Raw genomic sequence first — 8,657 nt, 5'->3', positions numbered from 1 at the left:
ACTAGAAAGTATCTGGATATTTGTGCTAACTTAAACAATCAATCCAAATGGCATCCATTTCAGTGGCATTCACCAAGTAGACCATGTGTTTAACATTGTTATTCAGCACTAAATGCTTTAGATATTGCCAAGTTCCTGCATGGTGGCGTGGTGGGCCTGACGGGCAAGCGACTTAGGAAATGGATGGATGGGTGGATTGCCAAGTTCATGATCCCATCATGAAGGTCACTGACACTATAGTGGAAATAAAGTTGTAGAAAAAAATGGTTGAAAACAGCTCCCAGCTTTGACGTTTCCACCTCTGTACAGTGCAGTAGTGCAGTCTGGTTGGAATTCATTGGCCTGATAAAGGGCCAATGTTTGTTGCATATAAAGTGACCTAATGAGCTGTGTTAAATTTATCCTACCTGATTTCCAGCAAGAAAATGCATTTATTCATTTTGATTTCTATGTTTTTTCCAAATTCAGTTTAACTTGTGCTGGAGCCAGTCCCAGTGGTCATTGGGAGGAAGACATAAAACACTCTGGACAGAGTGTCCATCGCATCACCAGTCAGATACTCAGACATACACATACATACACGTACACAATGTAGCACAGGGGCAATTTGGCGTGTCCAGTTGGCCTAGCCACATGTCTTTGGACTGTGGGAAGAAACCCACACGAACACAGGGAGAACATGCAAACTCCACCAGAAAGGACCCTGGTCACCCTGCTGGGAATCAAACCCAGGCCCCTCTTGCTTTGAAGCAACAGCGCTACCCACTGCACCAGTACTGATGAAGCTAAAATACATTTTTCAAGTCATGCTGTAGTATTCACAATATATTGTCCTGCACTACCTTGAATCCATTCTACACTTAAAATGTATATATATGTATATCACTAGGGATATATATGTTTTCTTTAGTCACACAAGTAAGCATCCCTGCACACCATATACCAGCCATGAATTAGCATGTAGTGTGAAAATGCTGAAAAATAAATCATATCTTGTTCCAATTTTTAAGTGCACACATGCTGCTAATAGCTCGGTAGCACAGGAGGGTGGGGCTTGTTTGGAAACGGGTGGGGAAAAAAACAGCACACAGGCTGTAAGGAAAGAGTTATTCACCTGAAATGCCAAGGGCATGTAGAAACAGAGCAGCAGTTTGCTGTTTGCCAGTGGGCTCATGTGTTGAGAAGCAGATGGAGTTAGGTGGAGAACAGCACACTGCCATGTGCTTTCACTCAGTTATCACATTAGATGGTTTATTCTGAAGGGATGCTCCATTCCCTCTTCAGTAAACTGTTATTCTTACTTCTCTCCAGTGTATAAATAAGTTGTACAGATGACTACTAAGTGCATCTTCTCTCTGTGTGACAGCACAAAGAAGACATCACAGACAGACATGTCATGTAAACAGCAGAACCCAGTTATTTACTTACATCAACCTTTCACAGACTTAGTGTAATTTACTGCATTAGGCCTCTTTTAGAGGCCATTCAGTAACATTCAGAGAGCTTGTCAGTGTGGTTGGCATGTGCTTGTATATCTCTGCATCTAAGAATTCCAAAAGTGAAACAGGTGTTATAGCTGGTCTGCTCTCATATTGGCTCTGAAGAGTTAAACTGGTTTAAGTGTTCATTTAGACGCATAAAAAATGTCCATGTTTTGTGAATGGATTTATACCCCACTGAGAGACTGTTTGTTGATCTTCATGTTGTTGCACTTAAGAAAGTAACTATAAGGCAGACAAGAGCAGACGTGCCTCCCTCCTCCCTAAAAACTGACAGAAAAGGGTAAGCAAACCTGTTGAGTTTGTTCAGGATTATGTAAATAATGCTCACTGAAACCCATGACATGAATTTGATTCCAAAATGCTTCAGCATGTGTTAAGAATGCCCATCATTCTCTCCTGAATGAATGAGAGAGATTTTACAGGGCAAGTTCAACACCAAGACCAGATGTGATGTAATGAAGCATGATTTCAGATTCTGAAGTATTCGCTGATCTCCAGTATTGCAGGCCTGAAGTTCTGTGTGTCTCCTCTGTATCAGTATTCAAATTTTCACTATGGGCTCATTTGTATCCCTGTGCTCTGACTTTGACTTTGAATGTGTTGTTTATGTGTTGCTCTCTCACTGTTTATGTAGTGCTGTCAGAAACTGTCTCTGCGTAGTTAAATGCGTTGCTGCATAGCCTCCTGTTTTATGTTTTATGGTCTATGGTTGCAAAGCATCCTGTAGTATGGATGAGGCATACATGTACATGCATGCAGTACTGTGCAAAGCTTGTAAAATCACCATTTATCATATGAATAAATACAAATAATCGAGTACAGCAAAACATAATAATTTCTTATTTTGAAAAGATTGGTGAGATGGTTTATAGAACAAAGCAAATATATACAGCATATGTATTTATGTGTGTGTGTGTGTGTGTGTGTACCAAAATGGAACAGTAGATTTTTTCAGATGAAAAAATGACAAAAATACATTATATTGCCAAAAGTATTCACTCACCAATCCAGCTCATTGAACTCAGGTGTTCCAATCACTTTCACGGTCACAGGTGTATAAAACAAGCACATAGGCATGCAGATTGCTTCTACAAACACTTATGAAACAATGGGTCGCTCTCAAGAGCTCAGTGAATTACAGCATGGTACCATTATAGGACGCCACATGTGCAACAGGTCCAGTCATGAAATTTCCTTACTATAATATTACACAATCAACTGTCAGTGTTATTATAACAAAGTGGAAGCGATTGGGAACAACAGCAACTCAACCATATACATATGCATAATTATTTGACGTGTTCAATGTGCTGTCCCTGGTGATGAACACAGAGCTGAAGGCGCCAGATCCAATTGTTATGAAATGGAGAAATGCTGTCACAAGCCTCCATGATGCAGTGCTGAAGGTAGTGTTTGTTGTGGATTTTCTCAGTATACACAATTTGTTTGAGATGACCCCAGAGATAAAAGTCAATAATAAAATAAAAAATAAAATGGTGTCCTGTGGCTTTTGACTCACCCTGCACATATATATATATATATATATATATATATATATATATATATATATATATATATATATATATATATACACACACACAGTGTTGTCTGAAAGTCTGAGGCACATTGTATATTTGTATATGCATAGGGTGGGTCGACATCATATTAAACCCTATGCGTTAAGAATGTCACTCAAGTTCATATGTGTTATGAAGGTAGATGAGTTTAGCAATATAGCATATGTATGTGTGTTCTCTGTTCTGTACGTGTCTTTAACCGATGGACGTCAATCACTGCAGCCAAGGTGTGAGAACATATAGTTCCCATATAGTCATTTGGCCTTTGTGGTCACTACATCATTCAGGAGTAGGACAGCTATAACACCTGACAGACACTGACCTAATGCTGCCGTGAAAAGCATGCAGACCTTTCATTTTAGCATGACATCACAAGATAAACCAAGCAATAACTGACATTTTTTATTTGATCTGTCTATATTTGACAGGTTATAACTGGGTGACATATAAGCTGCTCTCTCTACCTTTATTCTGAGCTTAAAATGATTCTGTTAGACTAAAGATTAAAATTAATATTTTGAGGTTTTGCTGACTAAAGGCATTTTCTTTGCATGAGCTCATGCCCTCAACTTTGGCTTCAATCTGGAAGACGAGATCCAAAGCGTAGGGCTTTCAAAATTCACTGTGTTTTACATTATCTAAAAAGCATATACACTACCAAAGCCATGCTGCAGATGATTTAAAGTAAAATGTCTTAATAATTAAAAAAAAAAGTCTTACTCTCAAGTTTCTCACAATGACCAGTCTTTCCTTTCATAAAAGCCTCAAAAACTTAAGTCAGTCGGTTAACACGTTCTTTCTGGAAATCACCCACATTATTCACAACTCTAATGTAGTAGTACCCTTTGCTTTCTCTTAAAAGGTGGCTTTCAGGTTGTTCTTTCAGTTACCTCCTTCTCCAGATTCTGGTACACTTTGAGGTATGTTTAGACCTGCTTTCCTTCTGAAAACTGATGGAAAACCAGGCAACTGTAATCCTGATTAAATCGCATATCTTTGAAGCGTGATATGAAAGCTTTAGCGGTTAAGATTACATTGAAATATTCCCCTTTTGACTCATAAACCTGTCTTTTGAGTTTTTATACACTGTAAAAAATGGCTCGTCAGGTAAATAAAACTAATTAATTTACTTGTTACCACATAAAGTATTTTTTTAAGGTCTGTGTATGAGCCTGCAGTTTATTTACTATTAAAATAATAATGATAGAATAGTGATAAACTTCTTTGAAGACTTATTATACCTTACCATGTCCTGCCAGTCCCTTCCATCCTGTATGAGTTTTAAAAATATACTTTATATAGTAAAGAACTTGTTAAACACCTGTAATGCCTTTTTATGTAGAAGCTTGAAGAGGTGGATGACTGGTTCCTAGCCCCTGCACTAACAGGTCTGTTGAAAACATGGTCAACTTGGTCCTGCACTTCATGCTACAGCATCTCGACAGTCCTGTTTGTGGACTTCAGTTCTGCTTTCAACACCACAGTGCCTGAGCTGCAGCAGGCCAGCTGTCTGTGCCAGACCCTATCTGGCAGTAGGTTATAGATTTCCTCACAAACAGGAGCAAAGGAAACAGGAGGTGCAGCTTAGAAAGCATATATCAGACCCTCGGACCCTCAGTGGTAGAGTTCCACACGGTTGTGTGCTCATACCCCTTCTCACCATTCTCTATACCAATGACTGTGTCTTGAAGAAACCAGCTTTGAAGATCCTCAAGTTTGCAGATGACACAACTGTGGTGGTCCCCATAGTCTGCCTACATAAAGGAAGTTGAGCAGCTGGTCTCCTTGAGGCGCAAGCCCCCTGTCTAAACCCCCTTCAACATCAATGGCTCTGTGGAGTCGCTCAAGTTCCTGGGAACAACCATATCTAGGAGCATGAAGAGTGAGAGCAATGGCAATGGTCTCCAGTTTGACTCAGCTTTCACCATCCTCACATCATCCAGAAGCATCTGGTTTGCTTCTTCCACCTCACAAGACCAAGTAATTGCTTCAAGACATCTACAACAGCAGGGCGATGAAGCACACTATCAAAATTACAGCTGACCCCTCTCATCCTGGGCATCTCTTACAGCCAATCCCCTGTAGTAGAAGATTCAGAGCCATCAAATCTAGCACAACCGGACATGCTGACAGCTTTTACCCTAGAGCTGTGGTACTCATCAACCACAGTGGAGACCTCGCACTTTAAACTTCAACTAAACCTATGAAACCTCCCTTACTGTATTGCAGTTGAGAGAAAATATTCTCAATGTATGTTGTTTTCCCTTGTGCTATTTTCTTATCATCTTAACCATGTTTATTGTAGAGCTCTAGCAAATGGTCTTTTGCTTGCCAAAATGGTGATAACTGTCACACTCTCACTTTGCCCCCTCCCTGTTTTTGTATTTAAATAACCTTCATCTCACAAGCTTAAGGTGATACCATCACCCCACCCCCCCATCTCAACCCTTTATATCTCTATTCATATCCCTGTCTACAACCCCTCCTTACCCCTCCTCAAAGTCCTCTTGTTCCTCCTTCCCCCTCCTTAGTTTCCAATGTATATAAGGTCTTAGATTATACACACATTTAACATGTGCTTTACAACTCACAGCTAATTATACGACATGGCGAGCTATGATCCAACTTATAATGCATCATGTAACATTATGTAACATTATTATGTAAACAGTGGTCTCCAATGTTTGTCTCGGAGAGCTACTGTCCTGCAGAGTTTAGTTCCAACCTGTATCCCATAAGCTGCCCACCCCTTACCTATCTCTAATACATCTGATCCAGCCAATCAGGGATTGGAAAAGAGGTCGATTAGACAAAGCAGGTGTGGCAAGGGTCTCCCAGGGTTGGAGACCACTGATGTAAGCATTTTTATTCCATTGTAACGTAATTTAATTTAATATGATGAGATCTAATTCAATATAATATAATACTACTTATCTATTATGTGCCCCTTTTCTATTATATCAGCTGGACTTACTGGCTGATTTTCATTGTTTTAGTTCAGCTACACATCTGCTTGTGGGAGGGAGCTTGAGAAAAATGCCCTTCGACAGGAAATCCCTTCTGCATTGCTATTCTCAGAGCCAACACCAGATGGCGCACTTACAGAATGGATTTTTCTCAAGGTGACCCACTGCAGCAGGCGGCCATAGAGGGTGCTCGGATTTGCACACCCACAGCACCACTGACAGCATCACAGAAACCAGAAAGAGCCGTGGAGAAATCCCAGCCCTCAAACAGAAGCTCCTAAATGAGCAAAGGGGGAATTACCCTCAAGTGGGGAAAATCTGACATAAAACAGTGCTGAGTGAATGGATGAATAGGCTAACCATGCAGGCTATCCATGCAGGCTATCCATGTTGCATACTATTCTGAAAGGTACTTAAAGGATACATTTTATGTCCAGGCTGTTCTGAACATGTAGAGTCTGCTACTAATGGACCCCGAATTAAGTCGATTGAACTTTTCTCATTATGTCATGTTAGTACACTGACTGTCTTTGCATGTCTAAATGTAGTAGATGTAACTGTGTGTTACTGTTTCTCATGTTCTTCCACTGCTGTTATAAGTTGTATCCAGATTTTCCCTAAGGGTTAGTATCTGCCTACTTTTCAATCTGTCTGTAGAAATTTGGCATATCAATAAAATGTGTTGGATTAATAGACTTTGCATTTGTTAATCTTAAAGGATTTAAATAGATTTATTTAAAGGATTTAAAGTAAAATGTGGCAATTTTAAAGGACTTTTATCATATTTTGCCATTCCTACTGAAGTCCCTTCGAAAGTCTTGTAGGAATACTGTTTGACATCATTACATTTAGAAACAATGGTTCTTCAAAGGTTCTTTAGATGGTTCTATATAGAACTTTTTTGAAAAGGGTTCTACATAGCACCAACTTCTCCTATTGTTACAAGCTTGACATTATAACAGTAGAAGAACCATTTCGGGAGCTATAAAGAACCCTTTTCAAAACGTTTCTATATAGAACCGTCTACAGCACATTCTCCATCAATCTGAAGAATGCTTTCACGATGCAAAGAATCCTTTAATCACGGAAATGGTTCTTTGAATGTTCATGGTTCTATACAGAACAATTTTATTAAAGAGCCATTGAAAAACGACTGAGTACCTATGGGACCTACGGGACATCTTTTAGGAACTTTATTGGGTATCGTATAGGACGTCCTAGGAGTTAGACAACCTATAAGAATCCTATTTTGGACATTTACTAGGAATCCTATTGAACTTTTCACAGAAAACCTAGTGGACATCCTATAGGAAACCTGTTGGACATCTTAGAGCAGTGGTTCTTAAACTGGTGTTCATGGACCCCCAGACTGTCCAGACTTTTCCTCCAACCTAATTTGCAACACATATGGACAGAGCCAAAATGTGGACCATCTGGGGTCCCTGAGGACTGTTTTGAGATCTACTGTCCTATAGGAGTCCTATTGGACATCCTCCAGGAATCCTATTAGAAATCCTATGGAACATCCCATAAGAGTCCTTAGGAGAGCGTATAGGAGAGTATAACTGGGTTTCATTAAGACTCATTAGGAAATTCACCATATATCTGCAACAGTTGTCACCGAACAAAGTCCTGGAGATCTACTTTCCTGTGGAGTCTAACTGCAACCACAATCTGCCACATCTGCTCCAGCTAATTAACCTCTTCAGAAGTCCTTGATAGGATCCTGGATCAGTTGTATTGGCATCGGGTAAAAGGGAGGATAATCATGTTAAACCTAGGATGAGCTAAGTAAGAACACAGATCTTCAGGGCCAGGGTTGGTGATTGCTGATCAGCAGTAAATGCTTTTTACAGTGAGATACATTAAACACTGTGAAATCTATTGACATGTAGCCCAAATAAATAAAGAGCATGGATGTGCACACATGCCAGGGACGCCTTGTGCCATTTATTCTGAAGTAGGCTGTGAGACAAATAAACACAAAAATAATATATATGCTAATACATGTTGGCTAGAAAGAACGGTGGAGTGGTGTCTACAGCCATCGCCATCACACTGTACACAGGCCATTCAACATCCACTCTGCATCCACTACCAGTGAGAAGCATCAGTGCACCAGTAGATCATCCGGTCACCGTGAACCAGGAAGAATCCTGGGTTCTAGGACTATTCTGTCATGTGTTCTACATGCAGTTTAAAATAGACGCAGTCACAAACGTGTGGTCGGCCTATTATAATGACAGGTAAGGTTAATGGAATTACTGGACACAGAGCAGCAGTGAAACGTGAACAGCAGCTCTTTCATACGGAAGTAGTGGGTAGTCACGGTGACGCGGCGCCGTTTGTAGCTGCCGCACGTCACGTACACCTCTCCGCAGTACGGACATCACAGAAAACTCCAGTCTGCCTGGCTTTCCGACGCAAATCCGATCGTGTAAAGTTATGTCCGTGCAATCCGAGCCACGGCGCCCCGTTCAATAACCCAAAACAATATGTTTTTCATGGTAAACGCTGCGCCTGTAGGATTGTAATAAGGCGAGGTCGTGATTGCAGGAGACGTGCGCCTCTCCATGCACGTGCCGCAGCATACCGCGTGAGACCAGCCTGGC

The sequence above is a fragment of the Pygocentrus nattereri genome, chromosome 9 (genome assembly GCF_015220715.1).
Source record: "Pygocentrus nattereri isolate fPygNat1 chromosome 9, fPygNat1.pri, whole genome shotgun sequence".
NCBI lineage: Eukaryota > Metazoa > Chordata > Actinopteri > Characiformes > Serrasalmidae > Pygocentrus > Pygocentrus nattereri.
Note: the sequence above shows the minus strand (reverse complement) of the source record.